We start from the raw sequence: 18,426 nt of genomic DNA, 5'->3' as shown, positions 1-18,426 counted from the left end.
CTAGTGGTGGAGAGAATTTCAGTCTGGCCAGAGGAGGCATTTGCGTCAACACAGGAATAGTATAAATTAGAACTTTACATAATGAACTCTTACAAGTTATCCTTAGAAGAGGCTTTGGATTAGATTATAATGAGGTTTATTTTAAGGGACTAAAAGAAGTCATCAAAATTATTTTATTTCATAAACCATCTTAGAGATATTATATATTTCATGTATTATATGTTTCAGCTTAAAAAAAAAAAACTCAGGTAATCCACATATTCTGATGAATTTTTTCTCATTACACCAAGCATTGGCAAAATAAGATGGTTGGATGGGATGATCTCTAAGGTGGACTGTAATCTTTAAGATTATCCCTATCTCGGACATTCTATGACATTTACAAAAATTTTGTTTTCCTAAGATTTCTATGGTAGGGAAGGAATTGTAATGTAGCAGCATCCTTCTTTTAATGAGTTTTCCTCAATGAGATGTCACTTATTTAATGGGATTAATTTGGCCAACATGTTCAATTTAAAAAACAAATTTCTGTTCTTGTGCCCACCAGTATGGCTTTTGACAGGTGTAAAAGCTCCAGTCCTGCCAATTTCCCCCAGGTGTGTGGCCCTTTCAGCCATGCCTCAGGCTGAAAGCCACGTACAGACTTCACTGACGAAGTCAACAGTTGGATGAGATATTCCGGGAGTCTCAAAAAGAGCAAATACTCTTACTCTTCCAGGCTATCCAGCCCAGTCTCTGGGAGCTTCTTTCCAATCTGTGCTAAGAGGTCAATCAGAACAGTGTTCCAGTACCCCAGGTTGCAGGCACAGTTGAAGATGATTTCATTCATCTTCATGGTGAATGAATGGAGGTTCATTCCAGAAAGCAAAGCAAAGGCTCCATCATGGGCAGAATTGGCAGCCTTAGAGTTTCTCTCTTCTCTCTTGGCCCTTCCTTTTCGGTACTTGCAGGTTCGTGCAGGAACAGCTTTCTGATCGTGACATGGGTATTTTCAACAGGAACTGTTCCCTTTATCTTCTTCCAGAGCTGGCAGGGCCATTTCTCGTTAAACTCTGCTTTTCATGCATTTTATACTTCTTCCTATGGAGAGAGGATGGTCTTAGTGACAGAGGGAAGGGTAGCTATAAATAATTAGGGCCACCTCAGCAGAAGCTGAACCCACTGGTGTTCCAAATGGGTCTTCCCCTGAGAAATTGGCTAAACTATCACCAGTTAGCCAGGATAGATTCCATTTTTATCTATCCTCTGAAGCTGGGGGTGAAGGAGAGCACATCAGAATAGACCAGGGACTGACCTCTGGCACACATTTCTGTGACCACTGTGTTTTTGCACATTGAACTTAACTGATTTTCAAGGACTTGCCCTGGAGCTGAGACACAGGGATGTCATCAAGCTGCCTGTAGCCTCTGTGTCAGCCCCTGGAAGGTGTTTCTTGCCCCAGTTAAGATGTGTATTGTAGACTTGGGCTTGATACAGTCTAGGCCCCACTTCATAGTGTACATATATCTGTTACCTGGGCAGGTACTTAATTTCTCTCTGTGTTCATCTTCTTCTAAAACTAGGATAATAATCATGTTTCCTTCATAGAGTTGTAGTAAGAATGAGAGGAATGAATCTAAATGCTCAAAACTCACCAGTTATTATTAAGGTATGGACACTACCTTCTTCACTTTTATATTTTTTGTCCTTGAACCCAGGCTTCTTGGCTCAAGTTAAATCAGATTGAAGGCCAGAGGAAGGGAAAGATAATGTTAGCTTTCAGAAACTGCAATGAAAAGATTGTCAAGACAGGGGAATACCTTTTATGAAAGACGAGAGTGAAACCAAAGATAATGATTAGGCTTAAAACTTTAGAGACAAAGAGATGGTGGTATCAAGGAATGGGAAGTGAGGAGAGGAAAATTCTTTGAGACAGAAGAGGGAGAGTTTAATTTTCCTTGAGGCAATGATGGAGCAAGCAACTGTCCAGCAGACAAATGCAAAAATTGGGAAAATAAATTTTTTCTTTACTTATAGAAAATATCTTAAAAATCTGAGTCTGACTTTGATGACCTTATGTTGAGATTTTGCTCTAGATTTTTAATCGAACGCAGCGTCCTTTCCCTGTTCAGCCTTTGAAGGCATTTTAAACCTAATTTTTCAATTATGCTTTTCTTTTTGGAGGAGTTTTACGTTGTAATTTGGGGGACATGATTTAATTGCTTTTCCCTATGAATTTTACCTTTTTCTAAACATGTTTTGAACTTTATTGCAACGAAATATTAGCAGACTTAATGAATGAAGTACACTTCCAGGAATGTAGGAATTCTAACTATACAGGAGGGAGTTCATGGATTAGCAATACGAAATCTCTCAAAATAGAAGCCCATTAGGAAAATGTCTCTCTTTTAAGAGATGTTCTGAGAATAATCCTATTAGGCTAGAAGCCTGCTAAGCTTATCAACTCCAGACACATTTCTCTACAAAGGGGAGAAAATCCAAATAGAATTAATGTGATAAGTAAATGTTGATAAAAAAAATATATATTTAACCTCAGAAAATAATCACCACATTATATACAAATGTCAGTTTCATGCCAGGAAAAATTTGATGACCTTTTAAGATCTAAGCTTGATAGCATGAAAAATGTTAAAATAAAACGTTTTTCATTTTAGATGGAAAATGAAAAATTCAGTCTAGCTTCAAATAGTTGGATCAGTATGATTCTTTAAATACTCATATGTATTTTTTTAGATTAAGGGGAAAATGTTTTTCTATATTTTTTTGAATATTTCCCAATTCTGACACTCTTCATTATTTCCTGAAGATTTGTGTTTCTATCTGGTTTCATTTCCCTTCAGCCTGAAGAATGTCCCTTAGCATTTTTACTAGTGCGAGTCTGGACATTGTGAACTCTTAATATCCTCTTACCTGAAAATCTCTTTATTTGACCTTGATTTTTGAAAGATATTTTTGCGGGAGATAAGATTTTACATTGACTATTAAAGAAAATCTTTCAGTACTTTAAAAATAATTATTTCTGATGAGAAGACAATAGTCATTCGAGTTTTTTTCCTTTATGTTCGGTGTATTGCTTTTCTTTGTCTACTGTTAAGAAATTTATCTTTGGCTTTCACCAAATTGACTGTGATGTGTGTGGGTATAGATCTCTTTGTATTAATACTGCTTGGTGTTACACTGTATATTTATGGCTTTTATTAAATTTGTAAGAATTACAGCCATTATTTCCTAAAATATTTTTTTTTCTTCCCCCTACAGTTTCTCTTCTCTTCTGGGACTCAAATTGTACACATTGTAGGCCTTTTGATATTGTCCCACTGGTCCCTAAGGTTCTGTTCCTTTCTTAATTTTTTCTACTTTTCTACTCTTTTTTTGGATTGGATGGTTTCTATTGATCTATTTTCAAGTTAGCTGACTTCTCTGTCATCTCCACTCAGATGCTAAACTCATCCAGCAACATTTTAATTTCAGAAATAGCATTTTCTAGCATTTGATTCCTTTTTAGAGTTTCTTTTTTTTTTTGTTGAGGTATCTGAGTTTTCACATAATATGAGAATATTCTCCTTTCTATCCTTGGCGTTAATTGTAACAGCTGGTTTAAAATCCTAGCCTGCCAATTGCCCAACACCTGTGTTGTCTCAGGATTTGTCTTTTCTCTTGAGAATGGTCCATGTTTCCTTATTTATTTGTATGTTGAGCAATTTTGTATTGTATCCTCAACATTGTAGAAAATTTTATAGAAACTTTTGTTTCTATTATGTTCATTTGAAGACTATAGGTCTTTAAAAAATCAGGCTGGTAACTTGGCTAAGCTGAAATTGACAATTTTTGTTTCCTCTGTAGTAGGTGGTAGCTCAAGTATCAATTCACTTCTTTTGTCCTCGTGACTGCCTTCCACCAGAATGTTATAAAAACTGGAATTTTACCCAGTGTCCGTTTTAATAAATATTGTCTCCACTCCATTTTCTGCCTGCTTTTGTTCACCCTCCAGTACCTTTAGTTGGGTATTTTTATATCTTGTCCAGAGTTTATAGTTGTTATTTACTGGAGGGTCAGTCTGATAGGAGCCACTCAACCTTAGCAGAAGTTGAAGTACACCCACCTCTTTCCCCACTCCTCTGAAAATGGAATGCTATTTCCACTAATCCATTGTCTTGAACACTCTCAATTTTTTTTCCCATTGACTTCCTGAAAATAGAGCGTGCTCTTGCATAAGAGAAGGACAAATGTTTGAGCAGATGACAAGAAAGTATCCACTCTGTTAGTTGCTATTCTCTCCACATGATTAAATCACAGGGAATGTGCCTATATCTTTGGGTGGGTAATACCTCAGGAAGGAATGCCCTGAGTATATTAGGCAGATAGAAGTAAAATATAGCAGAAGTCTCAATAGCAGAGATTTGAAATCTGCTTCTTTTCTTTATACTGGAAAAGCTAATATTATCTCTTTGACTAGAAAACTACAGGTGGTAAGTATGACAAAAAGAATTTATAAAAAATTAAATACAATACCCTAGTCATTATTATCTTGTATAGCATTCCCCAAATTTTGTTTAGATGAACAGAAACCCCAAGATATTTATTTGGAAAAGGGCTATGTGGTTGAGCAAGTTTGAAAACAGAAACTACTTGGGGAGTAGAAATGTGCATTTATTACCACCCACAAATTATAGATTTATCCAGACTGAGAGTACAGTAAAAGTCCTCTTAGCATTGGTTAACTAAGCTGAACATGATTAGTTCATTCTTGGATGATTCAGAAAGTACATCAAGATCTTTCCTCCTCTTGTTTTCCCTTCTACATTCTCTGCCTAGGTAATTTCATCCATTTCCATGGCTTTAAATGCCATCGATGAGCTGATGACTCCCACATTTATCTTTTTCGTCAAAACCCCTTCTCTGAGTACATTCAAGAAGTCCTAACTGACAGTTCTTTTTTGATGTTTCATAACATTTCAAAATTAACATTTCAACACAGAAATTTTAATTCTACCCCTCGTCTCCAAATATTCTCCTGCCAGTCCTTCCCATTTCAACAAATGGCATCACCATTTACTTATGCTGGTATGTCTAGAGTCATCTTTTGATTCTTCTGTTACACTGACCCATTAGTGAGTTCTGTTTGCTATTGATTTTCCTCCAAAATATATTTTGAACCCATCTACCAGTCCAAGACATTACTATCAGTTGTAAATAGGGAGGGAAAATGTTTAACATGTTATTCTCTGAGAAGTTAAAGCCCTATATGAATCATTCTCATGTCTAAGATTTACCATTTTGTATTTTTCATTTCCTCATTATTGCCTGCATTAATGTAAAGTAGGAAATATAAAATCCCCTGTGATAATTTAGTTCAAGGGCCAGAAAACTATTACTGTATACCACATCTGACCTGTCATATGTTTTTGAAAATGAAGTTTTATGGGAACACATTCTTTTAAATATGGTCTATGGTCACTTTCATGTTTCAACAGCAGAGTTGACTAGTTGTGACAGAGCCTATATGACCCACTAAACCAAAAATATTTACTAACTGATCTCTCACAGAAAAGGCCAATTTGCTAACATCTGGTTTAAATAAATGCTGTAATACTTTCAAGATAGTGGATCTTTAGTATAAAAAATTAGTGAATCTGGGGTATCTGTGTGGCTCAGTTGATGAAGCATCCAACTGACTCCTGGTTTTGGCTCAGATTGTGATCTTGGGGTCGTGGGATTGAGCCCCATGCCAGGTTCTACCCTCAGTGCAGAGTTGCTTGAGATTCTCTCTTCCCCTCTGCCCCTACAACTCAAAGCTCTTGCACACACACACACACACACACACTCACACACACACACACACACACTCTCTCTCTCTCTCTAAAATAAATAAATAAATCCTTAAAATATTAGTGAATCTTTGAGTCATTATCATTTTCTTTTCTATATCAGATGAGGTTACATTTCTCAGGGGATATCAAGGCATGAAGATCATTAATGGAAAATGAAAATCTTGAGAATTTATTTGATTACCTGTCAAAAGTAGCTTGTATATTCTGCCAACACCCTTAGGTGATGATGGTTGATCAAGGGTTTTAAATAAATGTGAATATACTCAGTGTTTGATGTTGCATATTGAAGCCAAATTTTCTCTCCTTTTCCAATTATACTTAGGACCTTATATGGCAGTAATTGATGGTAAAAAGTGTGTGGGACATGGATCAAAAGATCTATGTGCCAAGTTCAGATATATCCCTTATTAGCTAATGACCAAGATCGCATTTAACTCTCTGATACTCAACTTTTGCATCAGTTAGATTGAGACTAAAAAATACCTAATCGTAGTTATATGAAGAGATTCTGGGTAAGAAGGTATATGTTTAGAATTTTGTAGAGTCTTTGGCTGCTAGTATTATTTCTCCTAGCCTCTCCCAATTTCTCAGCCATGCAGATCACCTCAGTATTCCTCTTCAATGGATCTGTTATCAGATTTTTTGGTTTCAGTGGTGTGCTGAGTATCCTCTGCTGGATTCCTAACTACCACAAAGTTACTCTTATCTGTGAGTGAATGTTGAAAGTAACGTTCTGTGGGAAGGTGATGGTAGAAAACTCCTATTTTGCCATCTTATTGATGTCACTCTAGAATATTGCCCGTTAATTCCTAGCAGAAATTCTCCATTTCCATAAAGCTTCAGCAGTTAGTTCTTTCCTTATTTGTGACCAGCACCTTCCTTCAGGGCATTGCCTAGGGAAAACAAAAACTGATGGAGAGATGAAGACTTTCCCAGACAAACATGAGCTAAGGGAGTCCATCATCACTAGACCTTACTTATAAGAAATGCTAAAGGGAGTTCTTCAAGCTAAAATGAAAGGATGATAACTAATAATAAGAAAACATGAAAATATCAAACTCATTGGTAAAAGTAAGTATATAGCCAAATTCAGAGTGTTCTCATACTGTAATGGTGTAAGACCTGAAACTATAAGACTCCTAGAAAAGAACTTAAGATACAAGTTCCTTGATGTAAGTCTTTGTAATGACTTTTTTTTTTTGTATATGACCCTCAATATACAAGCAACAAAATAAAAAAATCAGGAAGTGTAAATCCATCAAGCTAAAAACCTGCACAGAAAAGGAAAAAATCAACAAAGTTTAAAGGGAACTTACAGAATAGAAGAAAATATTTGCAAACCATACATCCATTAAAAGGTTAACATCTGAAATATATAAGGAACTCAAACAACTCAGTGGTAAAAACCTGAATAATCTCATTAAAAATGATCAAATAAACTTAATAGATGTTTATCTATAGAAGAAATACAAATGGCCGACAGGTACAAAATAAGTAACTCAATATCACCCAACATCCTGGAATGCAAACCAAAACCACAATGAGATATCACTTTACACCTATTAGAAGTTCTATTATCAAAAAGACAATAGGTAACAAGTGTTGGCGAAGATGTGGAGAAATGGGGATCCTTGTACACTGTTGGTGGGAATGCAAATCGGTACAGCCATAATGGAAAACAGAATGGAGGTCCCTCAAAAGATTAAAAATAGAACAACCATATGATCCAGCAATCCATCTCTGGATATATTTGTGAAGGAAGCAAAAATCAGGGTTTCCAAGAGATATCTGCACTATATTCATTTCAGCACTATTCACATAAACAAGATAGAGAAACAGCCAAAGTGTCTCTCAACAGATAATAAACAAAGAAAATGTGATAGAAATAAATACATAGGTAGATAGATAGACAGATAGATAGAATATTATCCAGCCTGGAAAAGGAGCTGAATCCTACCACCTGTGATAATATGAATGAATCTGGAGGACATTTTAAGTGAAATGGTCCTGACAGATAAAGACAACCATGAGATGATTTCACTCATATGTGGAATCTTAAAAAAAAAAAAAAAGTTAAGTTCATTAAACAGAAGATGGTGTTTTCAAGGATAGGAGAGGGGAAATGGGGAGCTATTAGTCAAAGGGTACTGACTTACAGTTATAAAATGAATTAGTTCTGGAGCTGTAATGTACAACATGGTGACTATGACTAATAATACTTGTATTGTATATTAGAAATTTGCTAAGAGAGTAGATGTTAAGCATTCTCATCACACACACACACACACACACACACACACACACAAAAGGTAACTGAGATCATGGATGTGTTAATTATCCCGGCCATGATAATCATTACCCAACGTATACATTTATCAATTTCTCAAGTTGTACACTTTAAATACGTACAATTTTATTTTCAGTTATATCTCAATATAGTTAGAAAAATATAACAAACTATCATTGTCTTCATGGTCTTACTTTGCTTTAAAAAGAGATTATTTATTCATCATGAATATGAATCCAAGTGTTTGGATGGGTATAAGAGAACCAAATGCAATAGAAATTTAGACTATTTTCCCCTATAGCATGAAAAATTTGATGTTTTCTATTTCATTGGACAAATTATGAAGCATTTTCTAGACCTGAGGTTGTATATTTTATGATGTGGGTGCTGCAGAGTTGCCATGATTGGGTTTTTCAAATAGTTAATTTAACTTCTTTTAATACATATGAATTTATATGCCCCACAGGGAAAGAGCATAGATTATATAATTGTGTTTATGAGTTTCTTATTATTTTAATAAGTTCCATGATCAATGCAGATGTTTACTTGGAAAAAAATAGAAGAAAATCTAAACCTCTTGACTTTTGAGAGTGAACTTCATTATAAGGTTCAATCCAAAGTTATGAGATCAAGAAATGTATTTTATGTTGGAAGATGAATGTACTAACAGAAAAATAGTATTCAGGAAGTTTACTTCTCAACTTTCAAACAAACTGTGTGTCAGATGGGCTGAATGTGATGCTGAAACTCAAAGAGCCAAATACACCATCTTATGACTCATTTCCTCTAGTTAGGCACTGAGTCATAACTCATTTTTGCTCATCATATCTACGCAAAAGGTCTTAAGATGAACTCCAAAGTACCTTATGTTCTTCTTAACAAGGTGGGGAGATATCTAAGTACATTCTTTTTTTTTTTCAAATATGTATTAAGTGACTTTGATGGGCAACACATGAGATACCATTGAACATGCACAAGATGGTTCATGGCCTTTCTTATAAACTTTTTCTCCATTAAACTTTCTCTAGCCTTTATATCACCCCTTCTGCCTCTAACACAGTCTGTGTAAACTAAGTTTTTTGGTTGAAACTGATTCGAAATTTCTTCATGCCTGAGATCAAGTTTGAAAACAGAGTCAAAAATCTTTTCCTTTTCTTATTTATTTATTTAAATTTAATTAATTAACATACAGTGTATTATTAGTTTCAGAGGCAGAGGTCAGTGATTCACCAGTCTAGTATAATACCCAGGGCTCATTACATCACATACCCTCCTTAATGTCCATTACCCAGTTACCCCATTCTTCCCCAACCTCCCCTCCAGCAGCCCTTAGTTGTTTCCTATGATTGAGAGATTCTTATGGTTTTGAGAGACTGTGGACTCTGAGAAACAAACTAAGGGTTTTGAGGGGGGAGTGGGAGGATGGGTGAGGTTGGTGGTGGGTATTAAGGAGGGCACATATTGCATGGAGCACTGGGTGTGGTGTGTAAACAATGAATCTTGGAACAATTAAAAAAATTAAATAAAAAAGAAAGTCCCTTATGGTTTGTCTCCTTCTTTGATTTAATCTTGTTTTTTTTTCCCTCCCTTCCCTATGGTCCTCTGTTTCATTTCTTAAATTCCACATATGAGTGAAATCATGTAATTGTCTTTCTCTGATTGACTTATTTTGTTTAGCATAATACCCTCTAAATCCATCCATGTTGTTGCAGATAGCAAGACATCCATTTTTTTTTCCCAATGGCTGTGTAGTATTCTATTATATATATATATATATATATAATATAATATATATATGATGAGCATGTGATGACCAGATTCAAACACCAAGGCAGAAGTCAGAGAGGGAGACTGCTTGGATTTGTTCTTGTACTGTAATCAGGATAATAATAACTTTATTATGCTGACCAATCTCCATTTTCTCTGTTGGGGAGAGGGAAAGCTTTGAGAAATTTTGAATAGCTGGGAAAAAAGTAGAAAAAATGCGAGCTGGTTTTTATGGAATTGGGGGACCTCAAAAGATGCTATGAATAGATTTGGACATTTTTGTCCATATATGTATTTGTCCAAATATATCCAAATATATATATATGTATATATATATATATATATTTCCTTTATCCATTCATCTGTTGATGGATGTCTGGGCTCTTTCCATAGTTTGGGTATTGTGCACATTGCTCCTATAAACACTGGGGTGCAGGAGCCCCTTTGAAAAAATCCCCTTTTTTTCAATGGTTACTTTCTTTTAGCTACCTGACAATTATTAGACCCGCCACTTAGACTTATTTTTTGAACCAAAGCAATAATTTCCTCCTCTGTTTCAACCTAATGTACCTCCGTCAGAGATGGAACAATTTCCGAGAGCATGTGATGACCAGATTCAAACACCAAAGCAGAAGTCAGAGAGGGAGACTGCTTGAATTTGTTCTTGTACTGTAATCAGGATAATAAGGGCATTAGTTTGACATATGTGCACAGACTTTATTACTCTGACCAATCTCCATTTCCTCTTTTGGAGAGAGGGAAAGCTTTGAGAAATTTTGAATAGCTGGGAAAAAAGTAGAAAAAATGCGAGCTGGTTTTTATGGAATTGGGGGACCTCAAAAGATGCTATGAACAGATTTGGACATTTTTGTAATATGTGCTTGTTTCTAATGAACAAAAAAACCTGTCTTCTTAATTAGGATGAATGTAATTTGGAGGTAAGAAAAAATCTCTGGGAAAGGAAATGACTTTGGGTCCATATACCTTAGATCTTGGCTTATTCAAAGAGTTTATACAAAGACATTTTGAAGAATATATCCTATACATTTCTCCTTCCTCAGGATAGTCATAGCATTATTTAGTTATCATATAAAATCTATGAATGAGGGGCACCTGTGTGGGTCAGTGGGTTAAAGCCTCTGCCTTTGGCTCAGGTCATGATCTCCGGGTCCTGGGATTGAGCCCCACATCGGGCTCTCTGCTTGGCGGGGAACCTCTTCCTCCTTTCTCTCTCTGCCTTCCTCTCTGCCTGCTTGTGATCTCTGTCTATTAAATAAACAAATAAAAATCTTTAAAAAAAATTCTGTGAATGATAGATGCATTTCCAGGGGAAGATTAGGAGAAGCAGTCTTTCTCCTTGAGCACATTCTACAAATGTGGTTTTTTGTTCCAGCAACATTTTTATAAAGGGTATATGCCCAAAATAAGCCCTGTATTATACACTTAAAAAATCTGTTAGAAGGGTAGATTTCATGTTAAGTGCTCTTAACACACATACACACCAAAGGGGGGGAAAAAAAACCAGGGGCAGGTGGAAACTTTTGAAGGCAATGGATATATCTATTACCCTGATTGTAGTGATGGTGTCACAGGTGTATACATATGTCCAAACTCAACAAACTGTATACGTTCAACATGTACAGTTTCTTGTATATTAATTAGCCTTCCAAACCGCTGTTTTTAAAAAAGAGTAACATATAAACTCAACAGGCACAGCGATACTGAGAGCATGGTAGAAAAAGCAAGACTGTGTCATACAAGGTGGTTATGGGGGTGGGGGGGCACACATGTTGTTCCACCAACTAAGGACACAGTTCCCCTGCCCTTCAACCCCACCTGATCCCAAGTATTGCTCACCTTGAAGTTAGACTCTTAGTGTGCCTTCATGATGATGTAGGTACATAAAACAATAGGTAATCTACTGCCTGCATCAGGAGAACAGTGAGAATCTGTACTGTAGGCACAGGTAGCAGAACAATCTATGGCCTCCCTCTCAGAGTTGACCCTGGGATCTGCTGTGTCAAAGGGAATTACCCTTCTGACCTGTAGGCTCAGATGAGTGTTGTGCCATACACCTTGGCAGAAAACCTCTATCATCTTGTAGATTAGATAGATAAATAGATAAATAGATAGATAGATAGATAGTAGATAGATAGAATGGCTTTTTTTTTTTTTGACTCTGTGATACACATTACTTTTTTTCTTTTCGGAGTGAAACTGAGCTCTCAGCCTCTCTTGGAGTTATCTCAATATTGATGAGAAAGTAGTTTGTTTATTTCAAAACCCCAGGGGCCAGATCATAGTGTTCCCTAGACTGAGTCATAAAAAAGTTCTAAACGCATTACCTGTTCCTTGATGAAAAGCATGGGTGTGAGATCTCCTTGAAGTTCATATGATTCACAGGAAATAAATGAAAAGGACAGCCTTATGAAACAGTATCAGTTCAATTTATCTTTCCCCCTGATAATTACGAGGCCTCGATTTCATTTGGGTTCAGCGTGTTTAATGAAGAAAGATCAGTTTCTATGGAGAATCATTTCACTTGAATAGATGAACTAATAACTAGTGCTAAAGACAAATATCTTTTAGCTGGGGAAATTATACTTTTCCTTTAGTCATTTCTAAAATCATGCTACACTCCCGAAAGTATTCAGTATCTCAAAATGCTGGTGAGATTGGAAGCCATGTTGGATGTTCATCCTTATTTTAGAAACGGAGAGCCTAAAGAAAGGAAATGCTGGAAAATTTTATCAAATAGTGACATATTGGAGATGAACCATGATATAATGACTGTGAATTCCACTGATTCTTATCAGAGCCTTTAACAGGATACATATCATTTGACACGTTGCTATTACCTCATGTAGATATTCACAGACCATTTCATCTTGCATTTGGAGATGCCAAGACCATTTCCAAAAGGAAAAGGATTTTCATCACTATAATTAGAATTTTATAATAAGAAATAGACTAAGATATTTCATCTGTTATCTCTCTGAACAGATAAGCATAGAATGCTAAGTAAAAAAATGTGGCTGAACACAGCCTCTACTACTATGCATAATTATGGTGGTTATATTTCTGTCAGTTCTGAAAATGTGTGAAAGTATTAAACAGTTTCAATCTCCAATACTTGGAGAAGTATTTGTTCCTTGTTCATTGAATAAGGTTGCCTATTAGAAGTGGGGGATAAACAATTTGTGGACAAAGTAACATGACTTAGTATAAAAACAGTAGATGAGTAGGCTACTCTTGCCTTGTGCTAAATCATTTATGTCAGACAGATTCTGGAGGAATCTAAGAAGGAACCCACATTTTTGTGAAGTTGCAAGTGCTTTCCAATTAGGTAAAATAAAATCTCAGTGACCAGAGGGCTGGGAAATTGCCTTAGTCATTGTTTGAATCACTTGAAATGTAACACAGCCAAGAGGAAGAAACAAGACTTCCTGGTTCCATTGAGAGTTCTGTTCTGTTCTTCAAGCTTGTCCTCTATGATCTGGGGTTACCAGTCTTGTATCTTCTCAGACACCCAAAAGTTTTAAACACAGATATCTGAGTCCCACCCAGATCTATGGAATCTGAATTTCAGGTGGTACTAGTCAGGAGTCTGTAATTTGGAAAGCTCCAATGATGATCCAGAAGGGCAGCCTGGGTTGAAAATGGGTCCCTGGAGTTTTATGGATGGATGTGGGCAAAGGCTTGCTACCCTCTCCCCTTTGCCTTCAGTCCTAGAACAAGTAAGTCTATGTGTTTTTACATTTGGGTTTCCTTGTGTGAGGGGTTAAAGATCATCAGTATGAAGCAATCCATGCTTTCCCATTCCTTGGTCCCTGCTTAGCTTTTCCTTGCTCCTCTCAGTCTGAAGAGAGAACAGAAACAACTCACGAGCATGTGTCCTCCTTGGAGAGAGAGGAGGAGCATGTTGGGAAGAGAGAGCGAAGGACATCATGGGAGGAGAGAAGGACTCAAGGCACCTAGATGGTGGGACAGGGTGAGCCAGTGACATATTCTTCTTTTGGGTGGAGGACAGTAGAATGAAAGACATTTAGGATTAGACAGGGTGAAAGTGGAGGTGGAGACTGGGGTATAAGACTTTATACATTGTTTTGTAGACGAATTCTTGGATGATATCAAATGTTTGGGAAGGTAGACAAATGGGAATTTCTAAGTAGGTCATATTTCTTTAATTGTGTTTTTCTCTGGAATGGATTAGGAAGGTGGGTGATTTATCAGTTAGGAATGTTGAAAGCTGTGGTGGATGATAGTATTGATCAGGACTCCATTGTTCTACTTTGTCAGCCCTAGTGTGCTCATCTTTTGTCTTTACACTTGCCTTTCCACAGTCATAAGACAGGCTCACATCCAGTTTCCAAGCAGAAAGGATAGGGAAGGGCTAAAGCCAGGAGCCTACAGCTTGCACAAGTTCCTTTTTTTTTTTTTTTAATTTATTTTTTATTTCTTTTCAGCATAACAGTATTCATTGTTTTTGCACCATACCCAGTGCTCCATGCAATCTGTGCCCTCTCTAATACCCACCACCTGATTCCCCCAACCTCCCACCCCCCGCCACTTCAATCCCCTCAGATTGTTTTTCAGAGTCCATAGTCTCTCATGGTTCACCTCCCCTTCCAATTTCCCCCAACTCCCTTTTATAAAGAACCCAGTTTCCCAGTCCCACTAGTGAATGTGTCTTGTAACTTATTTTCCAAATTGGGTCATAGTGCCTCATTGCCAGTAGCTGTGTGGGAGCTGACAGAAGTGGGTATTTAGCTTTTTTTGTATCTACAGTGAAACACAAAAAAAGGGAGAAAAAGACTAGAATTCACTGCTGAGTAAGCCAACCAACAGAGTGTGTCATGGCATATCACAACTTCACAGGGCTTACCCTTGATGACGAAAAGTAACCCAAAAAATGAGCCCCTGCAAAAGAAATTGGGAAACTACTGACTTAGAATAGTAATTCCCAAGATCTCAGAATCATTTAAGACGTGTTTGAAGCAGATGTCTGGATCTTGGTCCCCATATTCTGATTCAGTAGGTTTGGGATAAGACCTGGATATTTCCCTTTTTATTAATATTTTCAGCTGATGTGGGAAGTCTGTGGATCGCACATTGAGAAACTGGTTTCGAGACATAGGCTAAAGTTGGTTCAGTGGTCCTGAAACTAACTGGCTGAGTGTTAGGCTTTTTGGAATCTTTTTAAAAATATCAAAGCAGCTCTTGTGCATGGGCCCTTTTCCCAACGAATTAAATAAGAAAATCTGGGGTTGAGAAATTAGCATCATTCAGAATCTCCCAGGGTGATTCCAATATGCAGTCAGGTATGAGAATGTCTTACTTAAAGGTTCTATGGACCAACAAGCTTCTTGCACAAATAGGAAAGTCTGGGACAGCTAGGTGGCAGAAAGATGTAGCAAACTCTCCATTCTGGCTCTTGGAAATCTTTGAGAGGGATAGAAGGAGACCAGAGAATAAAACAGGCTGGCAATCTTAGATAAGGTAAAAAGCAACAGAAATGCAAGAAATAATAGCAAATGTGAGGCATTTCAAACAGCTCAGTCTTTTCGTCTTTCAGTACTGATTTTAAATACTGGTTTTAGATGCAGGCATTTAAATACTGTTTTTTGGGTTATTATAACGTGTGGTTGATTTGTCCCTGATCACAAATTTATTAACATTTACATAAATCTGTGATTAAATGTTCACATTTTGTTCAGGGAAAAGAAATCCTGTTAGAAATGGCCGTCTCTGGTATCTTCTTCAATCTTTATCCACAGAAAAACTCCCTTGTTGTCCACAATGACACCTAGTATAGACTAATTAAAGCTTCAGGACTGGGTCCATGGGATCTGAAGTCTTTAGCAGCAGGTTTAGCAGATGAAATAGGATAATTTCAAATTCTTAACAGTAAATCTAGTAGCATTTGGCTAGTGGAGCAAGAATAAAAAGAAAGATTTATATGTATACAACTACCTATGTAAAATACCAACCTGGTATTCTAGAAAGGGTGTTATTTGTGAGAAATGCTATCTGTGTGACACACTGATGCTTCCAAAATGTCAGCCAAAGTATTGAGGAATGCGGTTAGTTCATGCATGTTCCCAGACCAGCTCTGTGACCAGGGAATGACTACCCTGGTGTTGGCAGCTGCATCTTCCCTGTAGGAAAACAATGAAACAATAAGTACACGAGAAGAAACCAAAGGAGGAAATTAAATTAAATTCTATTCTGCAAACATGGATAAAGCACCAACTGGGTCAAGGAAATGTTCAAGAAAAGAACGGAGAGAAACAAGAAATAAATCCTACCTACAGGAGAAAGCATACATGATGAATAAGCCAGGAAACAGAAGTATCAGGAGATATAGGATGAGACATTCAGAAGTCATTCAATGTAAAACACCTTTGCGTTTTTTTTTTTTTTTAAGACTTTATTTGTTTATTTGACATTGAGAGAGATTAGAAGTAGGCAAAGAGGCAGGCAGGGGGGCGGGAAGCAAGCTCCCTGCCGAGCAGAGAGCCTGATGTGGGACTTGATCCCAGGACCCTGGGATCATAACCTGAGCTGAAGGCAGAGTCTTTAACCCACTGAGCCACCCAGGTGCCCTGTAAATCACCTTTGTTAATTGAGAGGAGAGAAATTTATATTCCACCTCAGAATTTAGAGATGATTTTAAATGAAATTGTCGTTTTTTAAGAAATATTTTATTTATTTACTTGAGAGGGAGAGAGCATGAGTGAGAGGAGGGGCAGAGGGAGAAGGTGAAGCAGGCCCCCTGCCAACCAGGATGCCCAGTGTGGGGGTGAGCTCAGGACTCTGGCATCATGACTGAGCTGAAGGCAGACGCTTAACCGACTGAACCACCCAGGCGCCCCGAAGTGGTAGTTTTGGATGTAAGAATCGAAGCATGATGTTACAGGCTGAATTCCCTGAGATTCATATACTGAAGTCCTAAGCCTCAGTAGCTCCGAATGTGAACTTATTTGGAAATAGGGTGATTGCAGGTGTAATTAGTTAAATTGAGGTCACAGTGGAATAAGGTGGGTCCTTAATCTAATAGGACTGGTATCCTTTTGAAAAGGGGAAATTTGGAAATAGGCCTACATAGGGAGCATGAAGGCAGGGCTTGGGTGGGATGCATCTAACAAGGCTAGGAACATCTGAGATGGGTAGCAAACCAGCAGAAACTAGGGGGAACCCTTGGACTGCTTTTCTGTGAACCTTGTTAAGGGCTATGGACCTTTTCCTTTGAGTATGAAGGGGCTGCTGAAGGTTTCTAAGAGGGAGGATGAGATGTTTAGAGCTTTCAAAATTATGTTTATCTACGTGAAACAGTTTTGGAGGAAAATACCTGAGGAAAATGTAACCCAGTGTAAGGGAACTGAAAAACACACCTCAGCCTGTAAATGAGGAAGCCTTCTTTCTTTCCAGTTGTGCCCAATTCCGTTGAAGACGCACATGCTGTTGTCTTACATGTCACCTTTAGCAAATGTCACCGTGCTGCTCTGTAGGAGGGCTTTCCAAACCACCCCGTCGTTCCTTGATTGTACCAGAAATCAATCACCCAGACCTTTCAGACTCCTAGCTTCCTGAATATAGTCGGCAGAGTGTAGGTGTACATTGTATAGATGACGGAAGAATTGGCTATCATATGAGTTTAAAAGGAAAGGAATGGTTTGATGGGCTGAAAGGAACACTATTGTTAGACCCTACATTTCCCTCCGTCCTGCAATCCACAAAGCCAGGGTCATAATAATCCAGTGGCAGCTATCTCATGTGTATGTTGTGAAGATGAAATGGGAAGATGCATATAATGGGTGTAAAGAGTGCTCCAAAATGTCAGGTATTGTTATTTCCGGCAGGAATGTAGGAGTTGGGATTCAAATCCCTGCTTTTTGACTCCAAATTCTGTATTCCTTCCACCCTCCGCTCTACTTCCTATGTGGTGTTTATCCATAAGAATAAAAGGCTTTATGCTTCACTCCTACTGGTTTCTTACCATTACTTCTCTCTCCTGACACATGTTACATCAGCGTCTTTCTGTGCAAACTCCTCATCTGTGACAGACATGACAAGACTCAAGGAGTCCTCTGAGCCTCTGTGAGGAGGGCTTGAGAGCTGCCAGTGCAGGAAACAAGCAGGGAATGGGCGGCTGGTGTCTCACACAGTCATAGCACGGATGGATCTGAGCTGAACAGACTGCTCTCTAGAAAGACTATAATCCCAGGGAAGGGGGAAACTCTTGCATGTGTGCAGTCAGGAGACTACGCATTGCTGCAAACATCATGCCCTTGAGTTGCTGAGAGAGGCTTTCTCTTACGATGTTGCAAGATCTCATCCTGGCAAATGCTAGTAACAACTACGCCTGGAAAATAAAAGCAACTGGGCATCTGCTTAAACATGAAATTTAACATCTGGCAAGAAGTGGGTTTCTGGGGCGCCTGGGTGGCTCAGTGTGTTGAACCACCGCCTTCGGCTCAGGTCATGATCTCGGAGTCCAGGGATTGAGCCCCACTTCAGGCTCTCTGCTCAGTGGGGAGC

The sequence above is a fragment of the Mustela putorius genome, unplaced genomic scaffold (assembly GCF_011764305.1).
Source record: "Mustela putorius furo isolate JIRA1106 unplaced genomic scaffold, ASM1176430v1.1 tig00000275_pilon_pilon_pilon, whole genome shotgun sequence".
NCBI lineage: Eukaryota > Metazoa > Chordata > Mammalia > Carnivora > Mustelidae > Mustela > Mustela putorius.
Note: the sequence above shows the minus strand (reverse complement) of the source record.